The sequence below is a fragment of the Pseudophryne corroboree genome, chromosome 2 (assembly GCF_028390025.1).
Source record: "Pseudophryne corroboree isolate aPseCor3 chromosome 2, aPseCor3.hap2, whole genome shotgun sequence".
In the NCBI taxonomy this organism is placed as follows: domain Eukaryota; kingdom Metazoa; phylum Chordata; class Amphibia; order Anura; family Myobatrachidae; genus Pseudophryne; species Pseudophryne corroboree.
In genome coordinates this window covers 801,217,517-801,235,268 of record NC_086445.1, presented here as the reverse complement: position 1 = coordinate 801,235,268, position 17,752 = coordinate 801,217,517, and the positions used below count along the sequence as shown (strand labels likewise).

The window sequence follows — 17,752 nt, the reverse complement described above, 5'->3', positions numbered from 1 at the left end:
AATTAAGATTATCCTTCCAGGGATCATTTCTATAGGCAATGATGGGAGAAATGTGCTTGAAAGTGTCCAAACTCGCCAACCACCATGATGAGTTTTCGAGCTCTCTTCTCAGCATGAAGGCAGTTAGCAACTCTGTTTCATGCAGATGTTGTTAGCTTTTGATGACTGTCCTACTTCTTAATAAAGAAGTGGAAGAAGAGGGCTTATTCAGAGTGGCTGATTACACACTTTAAAAACAACTATGGTTATTTAAAACTAAGTTTGTATAATGTTTAATATCCTTGAAAGAATACGCATTGATGTTTCAACATTCCTCAATCAGAATGTTTTTTATGATATAGAAATAAAAGCAATGTCTAAGAGTATTATTTTACATTTTAATTGTAACCTTCTTTAAGTGGTTCATGTCAATGAGGACTTGAAAAATGTAATGTGTGCTTTCCTTAAAAGAACCTTTTGTTTGCAGTGTATTTGTTTAATATTTGTTTAATTCTTTAGCAAATCAGCAATTAATGCAAGCCACTAGTTTATTTCCTATATGCAATATAAGAAATTTTGAAGTACCAATGCTATTAGTGCATTGGTTTCATTGTTAAGTGTTCTGTTTAATATTTTGGCTTAAACAAGTTCATATATGCAAAAATGATAACATGTTACCTAATACAATCTTAAAATGTGTCTACTCTCACAGAAAATCATTCAGTATATGATAGTGAATGAATTATAGTCTGAAAATTTGTGGAGAATGTTATGCAACTGAAAATTGGTTGACAATTTCTATATCAAGTTTTATGAATAGGTCCAAAAATGTCACCATGAGTTAAAAGAGGAATTCATATGGCCTATCTAAACCATCAACAAAATGTAATTAAGACTATACTTTCAGGGATCTTTTTTATAGGCAATGATGGGAGAAATGTGCTTGAAAGTGTCCAAACTTGCCAACCACCATGATGAGTTTAATAGCTATCTTCTCAGCATGAAGGCAGTTAGCAACTCTGTTTCATGCAGATGTTGTTAGCTTTTGATGACTGTCCTACTTCTTAATAAAGAAGTGGTAGAAGAGGGCTCATTCAGAGTGGCTGATTACACACTTTAAAATCAACTATGGTTATTTAAAACTAAGTTTGTATAATGTTTAATATCCTTGAAAGAATATGCATTGATGTTTCAACATTCCTGAATCAGAATGTTTTTTATGATATAGGAATAAAAGCAATGTCTAAGAGTATTATTTTACATTTTAATTTTAACCTTCTTTAAGTGGTTCATGTCAATGAGGACTTGAAAAATGTAAAGTGTGCTTTCCTTAAAAGAACCTTTTGTTTGCAGTGTATTTGTTTAATAATTGTTTAATTCTTTAGCAAATCAGCAAATAATGCAAGCCACTAGTTTATTTCCTATATGCAATAAAAGAAATTTTGAAGTACCAATGCTATTAGTGCATTGGTTTCATTGTTGTGTTCTGTTTAATATTTTGGTTTAAACAAATTTATATATGCAAAAATTATAATATGTTACCTAATACAATCTTAAAATGTGTCTACTCTCACAGAAAATCATTCAGTATATGATAGTGAATGAATTGTAGTCTGAAAATTTGTGGAGAATGTTATGCAACTGAAAATTGGTTGACAATTTCTATATCAAGTTTTATGAATGGGTCCTAAAATGTCACCATGAGTTAAAAGAGCAATTCATATGGCCTATCTAAACCATCAACAAAATGTAGCTAAGATTATACTTCCAGGGATCATTTCTATAGGTAATGATGGGAGAAATGTGCTTGAAAGTGTCCAAACTTGTCAACCACCATGATGAGATAAAGAGCTCTCTTCTCAGCATGCAGGCAGTTAGCAACTCTGTTTCATGCAGATGTTGTTAGCTTTTGATGACTGTCCTACTTTTTAATAAAGAAGTGATAGAAGAGGGCTCATTCAGAGTTGCTGATTACACTCTTTAAAATCAACTATGGTTATTTAAAACTAAGTTTGTATAATGTTTAATATCCTTGAAAGAATATGCATTGATGTTTCAACATTCCTGAATCAGAATGTTTTTTATGATATAGGAATAAAAGCAATGTCTAAGAGTATTATTTTACATTTTAATTGTAACCTTCTTTAAGTGGTTCATGTCAATGAGGACTTGAAAAATGTAAAGTATGCTTTCCTTAAAAGAACCTTTTGTTTGCAGTGTATTTGTTTAATAATTGTTTAATTCTTTAGCAAATCAGCAATTAATGCAAGACACTAGTTTATTTCCTATATGCAATATAAGAAATTTTGAAGTACCAATGCTATTAGTGCATTGGTTTCATTGTTAAGTGTTCTGTTTAATATTTTGGCTTAAACAAGTTTATATATGCAAAAATGATAACATGTTACCTAATACAATCTAAAAATGTGTCTACTCTCACAGAAAATCATTCAGTATATGATAGTGAATGAATTGTAGTTTGAAAATTTGTTGAGAATGTTATGCAACTGAAAATTGGTTGACAATTTCTATATCAAGTTTTATGAATGGGTCCAAAAATGTCACCATGAGTTAAAAGAGGAATTCATATGGCCTATCTAAACCATCAACAAAATGTAGTTAAGACTATACTTTCAGGGATCATTTCTATAGGCAATGATGGGAGAAATTTGCTTGAAAGTGTCCAAACTTGCCAACCACCATGATGAGTTTAAGAGCTATCTTCTCAGCATGAAGGCAGTTAGCAACTCTGTTTCATGCAGATGTTGTTAGCTTTTGATGACTGTCCTACTTCTTAATAAAGAAGTGGTAGAAGAGGGCTCATTAAGAGTGGCTGATTACACACTTTAAAATCAACTATGATTATTTAAAACTAAGTTTGTATAATGTTTAATATGCTGGAAAGAACAAGCATTGATGTTTTAACATTCCTGATTCAGAATGTTTTTTATTATATAGCAATAACAGCAATGTCTAAGAGTATTATTTTACATTTTAATTTTAACCTTCTTTAAGTGGTTCATGTCAATGAGGACTTGAAAAATGTAAAGTGTGCTTTCCTTAAAAGAACCTTTTGTTTGCAGTGTATTTGTTTAATAATTGTTTAATTCTTTTGCAAATCAGCAACTAATGCAAGCCACTAGTTTACTTCCTATATGCAATATAAGAAATTTTGAAGTACCAATGCTATTAGTGCATTGGTTTCATTGTTAAGTGTTCTGTTTAATATTTTGGTTTAAACAAATTTATATATGCAAATATTATAATATGTTACCTAATACAATCTTAAAATGTGTCTACTCTCACAGAAAATCGTTCAGTATATGATAGTGAATGAATTGTAGTCTGAAAATTTGTTGAGAATGTTATGCAACTGAAAATTGGTTGACAATTTCTATATCAAGTTTTATGAATGGGTCCAAAAATGTCACCATGAGTTAAAAGAGGAATTCATATGGCCTATCTAAACCATCAATAAAATGCAATTAAGATTATTCTTTCAGGGATCATTTCTATAGGCAATGATGGGAGAAATGTGCTTGAAAGTGTTGAAACTCGCCAACCACCATGATGAGTTTAAGAGCTATCTTCTCAGCATGAAGGCAGTTAGCAACTCTGTTTCATGCAGATGTTGTTAGCTTTTGATGACTGTCCTACTTTTTAATAAAGAATTGGTAGAAGAGGGCTCATTCAGAGTGGCTGATTACACACTTTAAAATCAACTATGGTTATTTAAAACTAAGTTTGTGTAATGTTTAATATCCTTGAAAGAATACGCATTGATGTTTCAACATTCCTGAATCAGAATGTTTTTTATGATATAGGAATAAAAGCAATGTCTAAGAGTATTATTTTACATTTTAATTTTAACCTTCTTTAAGTTGTACATATCAATGAGGACTTGAAAAATTGAAACTGTGCTTTCTTTAAAAGAACCTTTTGTTTGCAGTGTATTTATTTAATAATTGTTTAATTATTTTGCAAATCAGCAACTAATGCAAGCCACTAGTTTATTTCCTATATGCAATATAAGAAATTTTGAAGTACCAATGCTATTAGTGCATTGGTTTCATTGTTAAGTGTTCTGTTTAATATTTTGGCTTAAACAATTTTATATATGCAAAAATTATAATATGTTACCTAATACAATCTTAAAATGTGTCTACTCTCACAGAAAATCATTCAGTATATGATAGTGAATGAATTGTAGTCTGAAAATTTGTTGAGAATGTTATGCAACTGAAAATTGGTTGACAATTTCTATATCAAGTTTTATGAATGGGTCCAAAAATGTCACCATGAGTTAAAAGAGGAATTCATATGGCCTATCTAAACCATCAACAACATGTAATTAAGATTATATTTCCAGAGATCATTTCTATAGGCAATGATTGGAGAAATGTGCTTGAAAGTGTCCAAACTTGCCAACCACCATGATGAGTTTAAGAGCTCTCTCCTCAGCATGAAGGCAGTTAGCAACTCTGGCCCTCATTCCGAGTTGTTCGCTCGGTATTTTTTATCGCATCGCAGTGAAAATCCGCTTAGTACGCATGCGCAATGTTCGCACTGCGACTGCGCCAAGTAACTTTACTATGAAGAAAGTATTTTTACTCACGGCTTTTTCATCGCTCCGGCGATCGTAATGTGATTGACAGGAAATGGGTGTTACTGGGCGGAAACACGGTGTTTCAGGGGCGTGTGGCTGAAAACGCTACCGTTTCCGGAAAAAACGCAGGAGTGGCCAGGGAAACGGTGGGAGTGCCTGGCCGAACGCTGGGTGTGTTTGTGACGTCAACCAGGAACGACAAGCACTGAACTGATCGCACAGGCAGAGTAAGTCTGGAGCTACTCTGAAACTGCTAAGTAGTTAGTAATCGCAATATTGCGAATACATCGGTCGCAATTTTAAGAAGCTAAGATTCACTCCCAGTAGGCGGCGGCTTAGCGTGTGTAACTCTGCTAAATTCGCCTTGCGACCGATCAACTCGGAATGAGGGCCTCTGTTTCATGCAGATGTTGCTAGCTTTTGTTGACTGTCCAACTTCTTAATAAAGAAGTGGTAGAAGAGGGCTCATTCAGAGTGGTTGATTACACACTTTAAAATCAACTATGGTTATTTAAAACTAAGTTTGTATAATGTTTAATATCCTTGAAAGAATACGCATTGATGTTTCAACATTCCTGAATCAGAATGTTTTTTATGATATAGCAATTAAAGCAATGTCTAAGAGTATTATTTTACATTTTAATTTTAACCTTCTTTAAGTGGTTCATGTCAATGAGGACTTGAAAAATGTAAAGTGTGCTTTCCTTAAAAGAACCTTTTGTTTGCAGTGTATTTGTTTAATAATTGTTTAATTCTTTTGCAAATCAGCAACTAATGCAAGCCACTAGTTTATTTCCTATATGCAATATAAGAAATTTTGAAGTACCAATGCTATTAGTGCATTGGTTTCATTGTTAAGTGTTCTGTTTAATATTTTGGTTTAAACAAATTTATATATGCAAAAATTATATGTTACCTAATACAATCTTAAAATGTGTCTACTCTCACAGAAAATCGTTCAGTATATGATAGTGAATGAATTGTAGTCTGAAAATTTGTTGAGAATGTTATGCAACTGAAAATTGGTTGACAATTTCTATATCAAGTTTTATGAATGGGTCCAAAAATGTCACCATGAGTTAAAAGAGGAATTCATATGGCCTACCTAAACCATCAATAAAATGTAATTAAGATTATACTTTCAGGGATCATTTCTATAGGCAATGATGGGAGAAATGTGCTTGAAAGTGTTGAAACTCGCCAACCACCATGATGAGTTTAAGAGCTATCTTCTCAGCATGAAGGCAGTTAGCAACTCTGTTTCATGCAGATGTTGTTAGCTTTTGATGACTGTCCTACTTTTTAATAAAGAAGTGGTAGAAGAGGGCTCATTCAGAGTGGCTGATTACAACCTTTAAAATCAACTATGGTTATTTAAAACTAAGTTTGTGTAATGTTTAATATCCTTGAAAGAATACGCAATGATGTTTCAACATTCCTGAATCAGAATGTTTTTTATGATATAGGAATAAAAGCAATGTCTAAGAGTATTATTTTACATTTCAATTTTAACCTTCTTTAAGTGGTTCATGTCAATGAGGACTTGACAAATGTAAAGTGTGCTTTCCTTAAAAGAACCTTTTGTGTGCAGTGTATTTGTTTAATAATTGTTTAATTCTTTAGCAAATCAGCAAATAATGCAAGCCACTAGTTTATTTCCTATATGCAATATAAGAAATTTTGAAGTACCAATGCTATTAGTGCATTGGTTTCATTGTTAAGTGTTCTGTTTAATATTTTGGTTTAAACAATTTTATATATGCAAAAATTATAATATGTTACCTAATACAATCTTAAAATGTGTCTACTCTCACAGAAAATCATTCAGTATATGATAGTGAATGAATTGTAGTCTGAAAATTTGTTGAGAATGTTATGCAACTGAAAATTGGTTGACAATTTCTATATCAAGTTTTATGAATGGGTCCAAAAATGTCACCATGAGTTAAAAGAGGAATTCATATGGCCTATCTAAACCATCAACAAAATGTAATTAAGACTATACTTTCAAGGATCATTTCTATAGGCAATGATGTGAGAAATGTGCTTGAATGTGTCCAAACTTGCCAACCACCATGATGAGTTTAAGAGCTATCTTCTCAGCATGAAGGCAGTTAGGAACTTTGTTTCATGCAGATGTTGTTAGCTTTTGATGACTGTCCTACTTCTTAATAAAGAAGTGGTAGAAGAGGGCTCATTAAGAGTGGCTGATTACACACTTTAAAATCAACTATGATTATTTAAAACTAAGTTTGTATAATGTTTAATATGCTGGAAAGAACAAGCATTGATGTTTTAACATTCCTGAATCAGAATGTTTTTTATTATATAGCAATAAAAGCAATGTCTAAGAGTATTATTTTACATTTTAATTTTAACCTTCTTTAAGTTGTACATATCAATGAGGACTTGAAAAATTTAAACTGTGCTTTCCTTAAAAGAACCTTTTGTTTGCAGTGTATTTATTTAATAATTGTTTAATTATTTTGCAAATCAGCAACTAATGCAAGCCACTAGTTTATTTCCTATATGCAATATAAGAAATTTTGAAGTACCAATGCTATTAGTGCATTGGTTTCATTGTTAAGTGTTCTGTTTAATATTTTGGCTTAGACAATTTTATATATGCAAAAATTATAATATGTTACCTAATACAATCTTAAAATGTGTCTACTCTCACAGAAAATCATTCAGTATATGATAGTGAATGAATTGTAGTCTGAAAATTTGTTGAGAATGTTATGCAACTGAAAATTGGTTGACAATTTCTATATCAAGTTTTATGAATGGGTCCAAAAATGTCACCATAAGTTAAAAGAGGAATTCATATGGCCTATCTAAACCATCAACAAAATGTAATTAAGATTATACTTTCAGGGATCATTTCTATTGGCAATGATGGGAGAAATGTGCTTGAAAGTGTCCAAACTCGCCAACCACCATGATGAGTTTAAGAGCTCTCTTCTCAGCATGAAGTCAATTAACAACTCTGTTTCATGCAGATGTTGCTAGCTTTTGTTGACTGTCCTACTTCTTAATAAAGAAGTGCTAGAAGAGGGCTCATTCAGAGTGGCTGATTACACACTTTAAAATCAGCTATGGTTATTTAAAACTAAGTTTGTATAATGTTTAATATCCTTGAAAGAATACGCATTGATGTTTCAACATTCCTGAATCAGAATGTTTTTTATGATATAGGAATAAAAGCAATGTCTAAGAGTATTATTTTACATTTTAATTTTAACCTTCTTTAAGTGGTTCATGTCAATGAGGACTTGAAAAATGTAAAGTGTGCTTTCCTTAAAAGAACCTTTTGTTTGCAGTGTATTTGTTTAATAATTGTTTAATTCTTTTGCAAATCAGCAACTAATGCAAGCCACTAGTTTATTTCCTATATGCAATATAAGAAATTTTGAAGTACCAATGCTATTAGTGCATTGGTTTCATTGTTGTGTTCTGTTTAATATTTTGGTTTAAACAAATTTATATATGCAAAAATTATATGTTACCTAATACAATCTTAAAATGTGTCTACTCTCACAGAAAATCGTTCAGTATATGATAGTGAATGAATTGTAGTCTGAAAATTTGTTGAGAATGTTATGCAACTGAAAATTGGTTGACAATTTCTATATCAAGTTTTATGAATGGGTCCAAAAATGTCACCATGAGTTAAAAGAGGAATTCATATGGCCTATCTAAACCATCAATAAAATGTAATTAAGATTATTCTTTCAGGGATCATTTCTATAGGCAATGATGGGAGAAATGTGCTTGAAAGTGTTGAAACTCGCCAACCACCATGATGAGTTTAAGAGCTCTCTTCTCAGCATGAAGTCAATTAGCAACTCTGTTTCATGCAGATGTTGCTAGCTTTTGTTGACTGTCCTACTTCTTAATAAAGAAGTGCTAGAAGAGGGCTCATTCAGAGTGGCTGATTACACACTTTAAAATCAACTATGGTTATTTAAAACTAAGTTTGTGTAATGTTTAATATCCTTGAAAGAATACGCATTGATGTTTCAACATTCCTGAATCAGAATGTTTTTTATGATATAGGAATAAAAGCAATGTCTAAGAGTATTATTTTACATTTTAATTTTAACCTTCTTTAAGTGGTTCATGTCAATGAGGACTTGACAAATGTAAAGTGTGCTTTCCTTAAAAGAACCTTTTGTTTGCAGTGTATTTGTTTAATAATTGTTTAATTCTTTAGCAAATCAGCAAATAATGCAAGCCACTAGTTTATTTCCTATATGCAATATAAGAAATTTTGAAGTACCAATGCTATTAGTGCATTGGTTTCATTGTTAAGTGTTCTGTTTAATATTTTGGTTTAAACAATTTTATATATGCAAAAATTATAATATGTTACCTAATACAATCTTAAAATGTGTCTACTCTCACAGAAAATCATTCAGTATATGATAGTGAATGAATTGTAGTCTGAAAATTTGTTGAGAATGTTATGCAACTGAAAATTGGTTGACAATTTCTATATCAAGTTTTATGAATGGGTCCAAAAATGTCACCATGAGTTAAAAGAGGAATTCATATGGCCTATCTAAACCATCAACAAAATGTAATTAAGACTATACTTTCAAGGATCATTTCTATAGGCAATGATGGGAGAAATGTGCTTGAATGTGTCCAAACTTGCCAACCACCATGATGAGTTTAAGAGCTATCTTCTCAGCATGAAGGCAGTTAGGAACTTTGTTTCATGCAGATGTTGTTAGCTTTTGATGACTGTCCTACTTCTTAATAAATAAGTGGTAGAAGAGGGCTCATTAAGAGTGGCTGATTACACACTTTAAAATCAACTATGATTATTTAAAACTAAGTTTGTATAATGTTTAATATGCTGGAAAGAACAAGCATTGATGTTTTAACATTCCTGAATCAGAATGTTTTTTATTATATAGCAATAAAAGCAATGTCTAAGAGTATTATTTTACATTTTAATTTTAACCTTCTTTAAGTTGTACATATCAATGAGGACTTGAAAAATTTAAACTGTGCTTTCCTTAAAAGAACCTTTTGTTTGCAGTGTATTTATTTAATAATTGTTTAATTATTTTGCAAATCAGCAACTAATGCAAGCCACTAGTTTATTTCCTATATGCAATATAAGAAATTTTGAAGTGCCAATGCTATTAGTGCATTGGTTTCATTGTTAAGTGTTCTGTTTAATATTTTGGCTTAAACAATTTTATATATGCAAAAATTATAATATGTTACCTAATACAATCTTAAAATGTGTCTACTCTCACAGAAAATCATTCAGTATATGATAGTGAATGAATTGTAGTCTGAAAATTTGTTGAGAATGTTATGCAACTGAAAATTGGTTGACAATTTCTATATCAAGTTTTATGAATGGGTCCAAAAATGTCACCATAAGTTAAAAGAGGAATTCATATGGCCTATCTAAACCATCAACAAAATGTAATTAAGATTATACTTTCAGGGATCATTTCTATTGGCAATGATGGGAGAAATGTGCTTGAAAGTGTCCAAACTCGCCAACCACCATGATGAGTTTAAGAGCTCTCTTCTCAGCATGAAGTCAATTAGCAACTCTGTTTCATGCAGATGTTGCTAGCTTTTGTTGACTGTCCTACTTCTTAATAAAGAAGTGCTAGAAGAGGGCTCATTCAGAGTGGCTGATTACACACTTTAAAATCAACTATGGTTATTTAAAACTAAGTTTGTGTAATGTTTAATATCCTTGAAAGAATACGCATTGATGTTTCAACATTCCTGAATCAGAATGTTTTTTATGATATAGGAATAAAAGCAATGTCTAAGAGTATTATTTTACATTTTAATTTTAACCTTCTTTAAGTGGTTCATGTCAATGAGGACTTGACAAATGTAAAGTGTGCTTTCCTTAAAAGAACCTTCTTTAAGTGGTTCATGTCAATGAGGACTTGACAAATGTAAAGTGTGCTTTCCTTAAAAGAACCTTTTGTTTGCAGTGTATTTGTTTAATAATTGTTTAATTCTTTAGCAAATCAGCAAATAATGCAAGCCACTAGTTTATTTCCTATATGCAATATAAGAAATTTTGAAGTACCAATGCTATTAGTGCATTGGTTTCATTGTTAAGTGTTCTGTTTAATATTTTGGTTTAAACAATTTTATATATGCAAAAATTATAATATGTTACCTAATACAATCTTAAAATGTGTCTACTCTCACAGAAAATCATTCAGTATATGATAGTGAATGAATTGTAGTCTGAAAATTTGTTGAGAATGTTATGCAACTGAAAATTGGTTGACAATTTCTATATCAAGTTTTATGAATGGGTCCAAAAATGTCACCATGAGTTAAAAGAGGAATTCATATGGCCTATCTAAACCATCAACAAAATGTAATTAAGACTATACTTTCAAGGATCATTTCTATAGGCAATGATGGGAGAAATGTGCTTGAATGTGTCCAAACTTGCCAACCACCATGATGAGTTTAAGAGCTATCTTCTCAGCATGAAGGCAGTTAGGAACTTTGTTTCATGCAGATGTTGTTAGCTTTTGATGACTGTCCTACTTCTTAATAAAGAAGTGGTAGAAGAGGCTCATTAAGAGTGGCTGATTACACACTTTAAAATCAACTATGATTATTTAAAACTAAGTTTGTATAATGTTTAATATGCTGGAAAGAACAAGCATTGATGTTTTAACATTCCTGAATCAGAATGTTTTTTATTATATAGCAATAAAAGCAATGTCTAAGAGTATTATTTTACATTTTAATTTTAACCTTCTTTAAGTTGTACATATCAATGAGGACTTGAAAAATTTAAACTGTGCTTTCCTTAAAAGAACCTTTTGTTTGCAGTGTATTTATTTAATAATTGTTTAATTATTTTGCAAATCAGCAACTAATGCAAGCCACTAGTTTATTTCCTATATGCAATATAAGAAATTTTGAAGTGCCAATGCTATTAGTGCATTGGTTTCATTGTTAAGTGTTCTGTTTAATATTTTGGCTTAAACAATTTTATATATGCAAAAATTATAATATGTTACCTAATACAATCTTAAAATGTGTCTACTCTCACAGAAAATCATTCAGTATATGATAGTGAATGAATTGTAGTCTGAAAATTTGTTGAGAATGTTATGCAACTGAAAATTGGTTGACAATTTCTATATCAAGTTTTATGAATGGGTCCAAAAATGTCACCATAAGTTAAAAGAGGAATTCATATGGCCTATCTAAACCATCAACAAAATGTAATTAAGATTATACTTTCAGGGATCATTTCTATTGGCAATGATGGGAGAAATGTGCTTGAAAGTGTCCAATCTCGCCAACCACCATGATGAGTTTAAGAGCTCTCTTCTCAGCATGAAGTCAATTAGCAACTCTGTTTCATGCAGATGTTGCTAGCTTTTGTTGACTGTCCTACTTCTTAATAAAGAAGTGCTAGAAGAGGGCTCATTCAGAGTGGCTGATTACACACTTTAAAATCAGCTATGGTTATTTAAAACTAAGTTTGTATAATGTTTAATATCCTTGAAAGAATACGCATTGATGTTTCAACATTCCTGAATCAGAATGTTTTTTATGATATAGGAATAAAATCAATGTCTAAGAGTATTATTTTACATTTTAATTTTAACCTTCTTTAAGTGGTTCATGTCAATGAGGACTTGAAAAATGTAAAGTGTGCTATCCTTAAAAGAACCTTTTGTTTGCAGTGTATTTGATTAATAATTGTTTAATTCTTTAGCAAATCAGCAAATAATGCAAGCCACTAGTTTATTTCATATATATGCAATATAAGAAATTTTGAAGTACCAATGCTATTAGTGCATTGGTTTCATTGTTAAGTGTTCTGTTTAATATTTTGGTTTAAACAAATTTATATATGCAAAAATTATAATATGTTACCTAATACAATCTTAAAATGTGTCTACTCTCACAGAAAATCATTCAGTATATGATAGTGAATGAATTGTAGTCTGAAAATTTGTTGAGAATGTTATGCAACTGAAAATTGGTTGACAATTTCTATATCAAGTTTTATGAATGGGTCCAAAAATGTCACCATGAGTTAAAAGAGGAATTCATATGGCTAATCTAAACCATCAACAAAATGTAATTAAGATTATACTTCCAGGGATCATTTCTATAGGCAATAATGGGAGAAATGTGCTTGAAAGTGTCCAAACTTGCCAACCACCATGATGAGTTTAAGAGCTCTCTTCTCAGCATGAAGGCAGTTAGCAACTCTGTTTCTTGCAGATGTTGTTAGCTTTTGATGACTGTCCTACTTCTTAATAAAGAAGTGGAAGAAGAGGGCTTATTCAGAGTGGCTGATTACACACTTTAAAATCAACTATGGTTATTTAAAACTAAGTTTGTATAATGCTTAATATCCTTGAAAGAATACGCATAGATGTTTCAACATTCTTAAATCAGAATGTTTTTTATGATATAGGAATAAAAGCAATGTCTAAGAGTATTATTTTACATTTTAATTTTAACCTTCTTTAAGTGATTCATGTCAATGAGGACTTGAAAAATGTAAAGTGTGCTTTCCTTAAAAGAACCTTTTGTTTGCAGTGTATTTGTTTAATAATTGTTTAATTCTTTTGCAAATCAGCAACTAATGCAAGCCACTAGTTTATTTCCTATATGCAATATAAGAAATTTTGAAGTACCAATGCTATTAGTGCATTGGTTTCATTGTTAAGTGTTCTGTTTAATATTTTGGCTTAAACAATTTTATATATGCAAAAATTATAATATGTTACCTAATACAATCTTAAAATGTGTCTACTCTCACAGAAAATCATTCAGTATATGATAGTGAATGAATTGTAGTCTGAAAATTTGTGGAGAATGTTATGCAACTGAAAATTGGTTGACAATTTCTATATCAAGTTTTATGAATGGGTCCAAAAATGTCACCATAAGTTAAAAGAGGAATTCATATGGCCTATCTAAACCATCAACAAAATGTAATAAAGATTATACTTTCAGGAATCATTTCTATAGGCAATGATGGGAGAAATGTGCTTGAAAGTGTCCAAACTCGCCAACCACCATGATGAGTTTAAGAGCTCTCTTCTCAGCATGAAGTCAATTAGTAACTCTGTTTCATGCAGATGTTGCTAGCTTTTGTTGACTGTCCTACTTCTTAATAAAGAAGTGATAGAAGAGGGCTCATTCAGAGTGGCTGATTACACACTTTAAAATCAGCTATGGTTATTTAAAACTAAGTTTGTATAATGTTTAATATCCTTAAAAGAATACGCATTGATGTTTCAACATTCCTGAATCAGAATGTTTTTTTATGATATAGGAATAAAAGCAATGTCTAAGAGTATTATTTTACATTTTAATTTTAACTTTCTGTAAGTGGTTCATGTCAATGAGGACTTGAAAAATGTAAAGTGTGCTATCCTTAAAAGAACCTTTTGTTTGCAGTGTATTTGTTTAATAATTGTTTAATTCTTTAGCAAATCAGCAAATAATGCAAGCCACTAGTTTATTTCATATATATGCAATATAAGAAATTTTGAAGTACCAATGCTATTAGTGCATTGGTTTCATTGTTAAGTGTTCTGTTTAATATTTTGGTTTAAACAAATTTATATATGCAAAAATTATAATATGTTACCTAATACAATCTTAAAATGTGTCTACTCTCACAGAAAATCATTCAGTATATGATAGTGAATGAATTGTAGTCTGAAAATTTGTTGAGAATGTTATGCAACTGAAAATTGGTTGACAATTTCTATATCAAATTTTATGAATGGGTCCAAAAATGTCACCATGAGTTAAAAGAGGAATTCATATGGCTAATCTAAACCATCAACAAAATGTAATTAAGATTATATTTCCAGGGATCATTTCTTTAGGCAATGATTGGAGAAATGTGCTTGAAAGTGTCCAAACTCGCCAACCACCATGATGAGATAAAGAGCTCTCTTCTCAGCATGAAGGCAATTAGCAACTCTGTTTTTTCTGCAGATGTTGCTAGCTTTTGATGACTGTCCTACTTCTTAATAAAGAAGTGGTAGAAGAGGGCTCATTCAGAGTGGCTGATTACACACTTTAAAATCAACTATGGTTATTTAAAACTAAGTTTGTATAATGTTTAATATCCTTGAAAGAATACGCATTGATGTTTCAACATTCCTGAATCAGATTGTTTTTTATGATATAGGAATAAAAGCAATGTCTAAGAGTATTATTTTACATTTTAATTTTAACCTTCTTTAAGTGGTTCATGTCAATGAGGACTTGAAAAATGTAAAGTGTGCTTTCCTTAAAAGAACATTTTGTTTGCAGTGTATTTGTTTAATAATTGTTTAATTCTTTAGCAAATCAGCAAATAATGCAAGCCACTAGTTTATTTCATATATATGCAATATAAGATATTTTGAAGTACCAATGCTATTAGTGCATTGGTTTCATTGTTAAGTGTTCTGTTTAATATTTTGGCTTAAACAATTTTATATATGCAAAAATTATAATATGTTACCTAATACAATCTTAAAATGTGTCTACTCTCACAGAAAATCATTCAGTATATGATAGTGAATGAATTGTAGTCTGAAAATTTGTTGAGAATGTTATGCAACTGAAAATTGGTTGACAATTTCTATATCAAGTTTTATGAATGGGTCCAAAAATGTCACCATGAGTTAAAAGAGGAATTCATATGGCTAATCTAAACCATCAACAAAATGTAATTAAGATTATACTTCCAGGGATCATTTCTATAGGCAATGATGGGAGAAATGTGCTTGAAAGTGTCCAAACTCGCCAACCACCATGATGAGTTTAAGAGCTCTCTTCTCAGCATGAAGGCAGTTAGCAACTCTGTTTCATGCAGATGTTGTTAGCTTTTGATGACTGTCCTACTTCTTAATAAAGAAGTGGAAGAAGAGGGCTTATTCAGAGTGGCTGATTACACACTTTAAAATCAACTATGGTTATTTAAAACTAAGTTTGTATAATGCTTAATATCCTTGAAAGAATACGCATAGATGTTTCAACATTCCTAAATCAGAATGTTTTTTATGATATAGGAATAAAAGCAATGTCTAAGAGTATTATTTTACATTTTAATTTTAACCTTCTTTAAGTGGTTCATGTCAATGAGGACTTGAAAAATGTAAAGTGTGCTTTCCTTAAAAGAACCTTTTGTTTGCAGTGTATTTGTTTAATAATTGTTTAATTCTTTAGCAAATCAGCAAATAATGCAAGCCACTAGTTTATTTCCTATATGCAATATAAGAAATTTTGAAGTACCAATGCTATTAGTGCATTGGTTTCATTGTTAAGTGTTCTGTTTAATATTTTGGCTTAAACAATTTTATATATGCAAAAATTATAATATGTTACCTAATACAATCTTAAAATGTGTCTACTCTCACAGAAAATCATTCAGTATATGATAGTGAATGAATTGTAGTCTGAAAATTTGTGGAGAATGTTATGCAACTGAAAATTGGTTGACAATTTCTATATCAAGTTTTATGAATGGGTCCAAAAATGTCACCATAAGTTAAAAGAGGAATTCATATGGCCTATCTAAACCATCAACAAAATGTAATTAAGATTATACTTTCAGGGATCATTTCTATAGGCAATGATGGGAGAAATGTGCTTGAAAGTGTCCAAACTCGCCAACCACCATGATGAGTTTAAGAGTTCTCTTCTCAGCATGAAGGCAATTAGCAACTCTGTTTCATGCAGAGGTTGCTAGCTTTTGATGACTGTCCTACTTCTTAATAAAGAAGTGGTAGAAGAGGGCTCATTCAGAGTGGCTGATTACACACTTTAAAATCAGCTATGGTTATTTAAAACTAAGTTTGTATAATGTTTAATATCCTTGAAAGAATATGCAGTGATGTTTCAACTTTCTAGTATCAGAATGTTTTTTATGATATAGGAATAAAAGCAATGTCTAAGAGTATTATTTTACATTTTAATTTTAACCTTCTTTAAGTGGTTCATGTCAATGAGGACTTGAAAAATGTAAAGTGTGCTTTCCTTAAAAGAACCTTTTGTTTGCAGTGTATTTGTTTAATAATTGTTTAATTCTTTAGCAAATCAGCAAATAATGCAAGCCACTAGTTTATTTCCTATATGCAATATAAGAAATTTTGAAGTACCAATGCTATTAGTGCATTGGTTTCATTGTTAAGTGTTCTGTTTAATATTTTGGCTTAAACAATTTTATATATGCAAAAATTATAATATGTTACCTAATACAATCTTAAAATGTGTCTACTCTCACAGAAAATCATTCAGTATATGATAGTGAATGAATTGTAGTCTGAAAATTTGTGGAGAATGTTATGCAACTGAAAATTGGTTGACAATTTCTATATCAAGTTTTATGAATGGGTCCAAAAATGTCACCATGAGTTAAAAGAGGAATTCATATGGCCTATCTAAACCATCAACAAAATGTAATTAAGACTATACTTTCAGAGATAATTTTTATAGGCAATGATGGAAGAAATGTGCTTGAAAGTGTCCAAACTCGCCAACCACCATGATGAGATAAAGAGCTCTCTTCTCAGCATGAAGGCAGTTAGCAACTCTGTTTCATGCAGATGTTGTTAGCTTTTGATGACTGTCCTACTTTTTAATAAAGAAGTGATAGAAGAGGGCTCATTCAGAGTGGCTGATTACACACTTTAAAATTAACTATGGTTATTTAAAACTAAGTTTGTATAATGTTTAATATCCTTGAAAGAATACGCATTGATGTTTCAACATTCCTGAATCAGAATGTTTTTTATGATATAGGAATAAAAGCAATGTCTAAGAGTATTATTTTACATTTTAATTGTAACCTTCTTTAAGTGGTTCATGTCAATGAGAACTTGAAAAATGTAAAGTGTGCTTTCCTTAAAAGTACCTTTTGTTTGCAGTGTATTTATTTAATAATTGTTTAATTATTTTGCAAATCAGCAACTAATGCAAAACACTAGTTTATTTCCTATATGCAATATAAGAAATTTTGAAGTACCAATGCTATTAGTGCATTGGTTTCATTGTTAAGTGTTCTGTTTAATATTTTGGCTTAAACAATTTTATATATGCAAAAATTATAATATGTTACCTAATACAATCTTAAAATGTGTCTACTCTCACAGAAAATCATTCAGTATATGATAGTGA

The 17,752-nt window shown here is 30.7% G+C and overlaps 19 non-coding genes and 1 pseudogene across 19 annotated transcripts; all 20 read left to right on the top strand.

The window, feature by feature from the left end:
* Positions 1-4: 4 nt before the first annotated feature.
* On the top strand, positions 5-217 carry LOC135053451 (small nucleolar RNA U3). Its single transcript, XR_010242800.1, has one exon. It is a non-coding gene; the product is annotated as a small nucleolar RNA U3 (small nucleolar RNA).
* Positions 218-870: 653 nt separating this feature from the next.
* LOC135053990 (small nucleolar RNA U3) lies at positions 871-1,083 on the top strand. Its single transcript, XR_010243273.1, has one exon. It is a non-coding gene; the product is annotated as a small nucleolar RNA U3 (small nucleolar RNA).
* Positions 1,084-1,734: 651 nt separating this feature from the next.
* Positions 1,735-1,947, top strand: LOC135053934 (small nucleolar RNA U3). Its single transcript, XR_010243222.1, has one exon. It is a non-coding gene; the product is annotated as a small nucleolar RNA U3 (small nucleolar RNA).
* Positions 1,948-2,600: 653 nt separating this feature from the next.
* LOC135053496 (small nucleolar RNA U3) lies at positions 2,601-2,813 on the top strand. Its single transcript, XR_010242840.1, has one exon. It is a non-coding gene; the product is annotated as a small nucleolar RNA U3 (small nucleolar RNA).
* A 653-nt stretch (positions 2,814-3,466) lies between these two features.
* Positions 3,467-3,679, top strand: LOC135053626 (small nucleolar RNA U3). Its single transcript, XR_010242952.1, has one exon. It is a non-coding gene; the product is annotated as a small nucleolar RNA U3 (small nucleolar RNA).
* Positions 3,680-4,332: 653 nt separating this feature from the next.
* Positions 4,333-4,481, top strand: LOC135054079 (small nucleolar RNA U3; annotated as a pseudogene).
* Positions 4,482-5,714: 1,233 nt separating this feature from the next.
* Positions 5,715-5,927, top strand: LOC135053508 (small nucleolar RNA U3). The gene has a single exon (XR_010242849.1). It is a non-coding gene; the product is annotated as a small nucleolar RNA U3 (small nucleolar RNA).
* A 653-nt stretch (positions 5,928-6,580) lies between these two features.
* On the top strand, positions 6,581-6,793 carry LOC135053807 (small nucleolar RNA U3). The gene has a single exon (XR_010243112.1). It is a non-coding gene; the product is annotated as a small nucleolar RNA U3 (small nucleolar RNA).
* A 653-nt stretch (positions 6,794-7,446) lies between these two features.
* Positions 7,447-7,659, top strand: LOC135054002 (small nucleolar RNA U3). Its single transcript, XR_010243283.1, has one exon. It is a non-coding gene; the product is annotated as a small nucleolar RNA U3 (small nucleolar RNA).
* A 648-nt stretch (positions 7,660-8,307) lies between these two features.
* On the top strand, positions 8,308-8,520 carry LOC135053831 (small nucleolar RNA U3). The gene has a single exon (XR_010243132.1). It is a non-coding gene; the product is annotated as a small nucleolar RNA U3 (small nucleolar RNA).
* A 653-nt stretch (positions 8,521-9,173) lies between these two features.
* Positions 9,174-9,386, top strand: LOC135053987 (small nucleolar RNA U3). The gene has a single exon (XR_010243270.1). It is a non-coding gene; the product is annotated as a small nucleolar RNA U3 (small nucleolar RNA).
* Positions 9,387-10,039: 653 nt separating this feature from the next.
* LOC135054006 (small nucleolar RNA U3) lies at positions 10,040-10,252 on the top strand. Its single transcript, XR_010243286.1, has one exon. It is a non-coding gene; the product is annotated as a small nucleolar RNA U3 (small nucleolar RNA).
* A 718-nt stretch (positions 10,253-10,970) lies between these two features.
* On the top strand, positions 10,971-11,182 carry LOC135054005 (small nucleolar RNA U3). Its single transcript, XR_010243285.1, has one exon. It is a non-coding gene; the product is annotated as a small nucleolar RNA U3 (small nucleolar RNA).
* Positions 11,183-11,835: 653 nt separating this feature from the next.
* LOC135054007 (small nucleolar RNA U3) lies at positions 11,836-12,048 on the top strand. The gene has a single exon (XR_010243287.1). It is a non-coding gene; the product is annotated as a small nucleolar RNA U3 (small nucleolar RNA).
* Positions 12,049-12,703: 655 nt separating this feature from the next.
* On the top strand, positions 12,704-12,916 carry LOC135053369 (small nucleolar RNA U3). Its single transcript, XR_010242729.1, has one exon. It is a non-coding gene; the product is annotated as a small nucleolar RNA U3 (small nucleolar RNA).
* A 653-nt stretch (positions 12,917-13,569) lies between these two features.
* Positions 13,570-13,782, top strand: LOC135053850 (small nucleolar RNA U3). The gene has a single exon (XR_010243148.1). It is a non-coding gene; the product is annotated as a small nucleolar RNA U3 (small nucleolar RNA).
* A 656-nt stretch (positions 13,783-14,438) lies between these two features.
* Positions 14,439-14,653, top strand: LOC135053804 (small nucleolar RNA U3). The gene has a single exon (XR_010243109.1). It is a non-coding gene; the product is annotated as a small nucleolar RNA U3 (small nucleolar RNA).
* Positions 14,654-15,308: 655 nt separating this feature from the next.
* On the top strand, positions 15,309-15,521 carry LOC135053456 (small nucleolar RNA U3). Its single transcript, XR_010242804.1, has one exon. It is a non-coding gene; the product is annotated as a small nucleolar RNA U3 (small nucleolar RNA).
* A 653-nt stretch (positions 15,522-16,174) lies between these two features.
* On the top strand, positions 16,175-16,387 carry LOC135053705 (small nucleolar RNA U3). The gene has a single exon (XR_010243023.1). It is a non-coding gene; the product is annotated as a small nucleolar RNA U3 (small nucleolar RNA).
* Positions 16,388-17,040: 653 nt separating this feature from the next.
* LOC135053891 (small nucleolar RNA U3) lies at positions 17,041-17,253 on the top strand. The gene has a single exon (XR_010243185.1). It is a non-coding gene; the product is annotated as a small nucleolar RNA U3 (small nucleolar RNA).
* Positions 17,254-17,752: the final 499 nt, after the last annotated feature.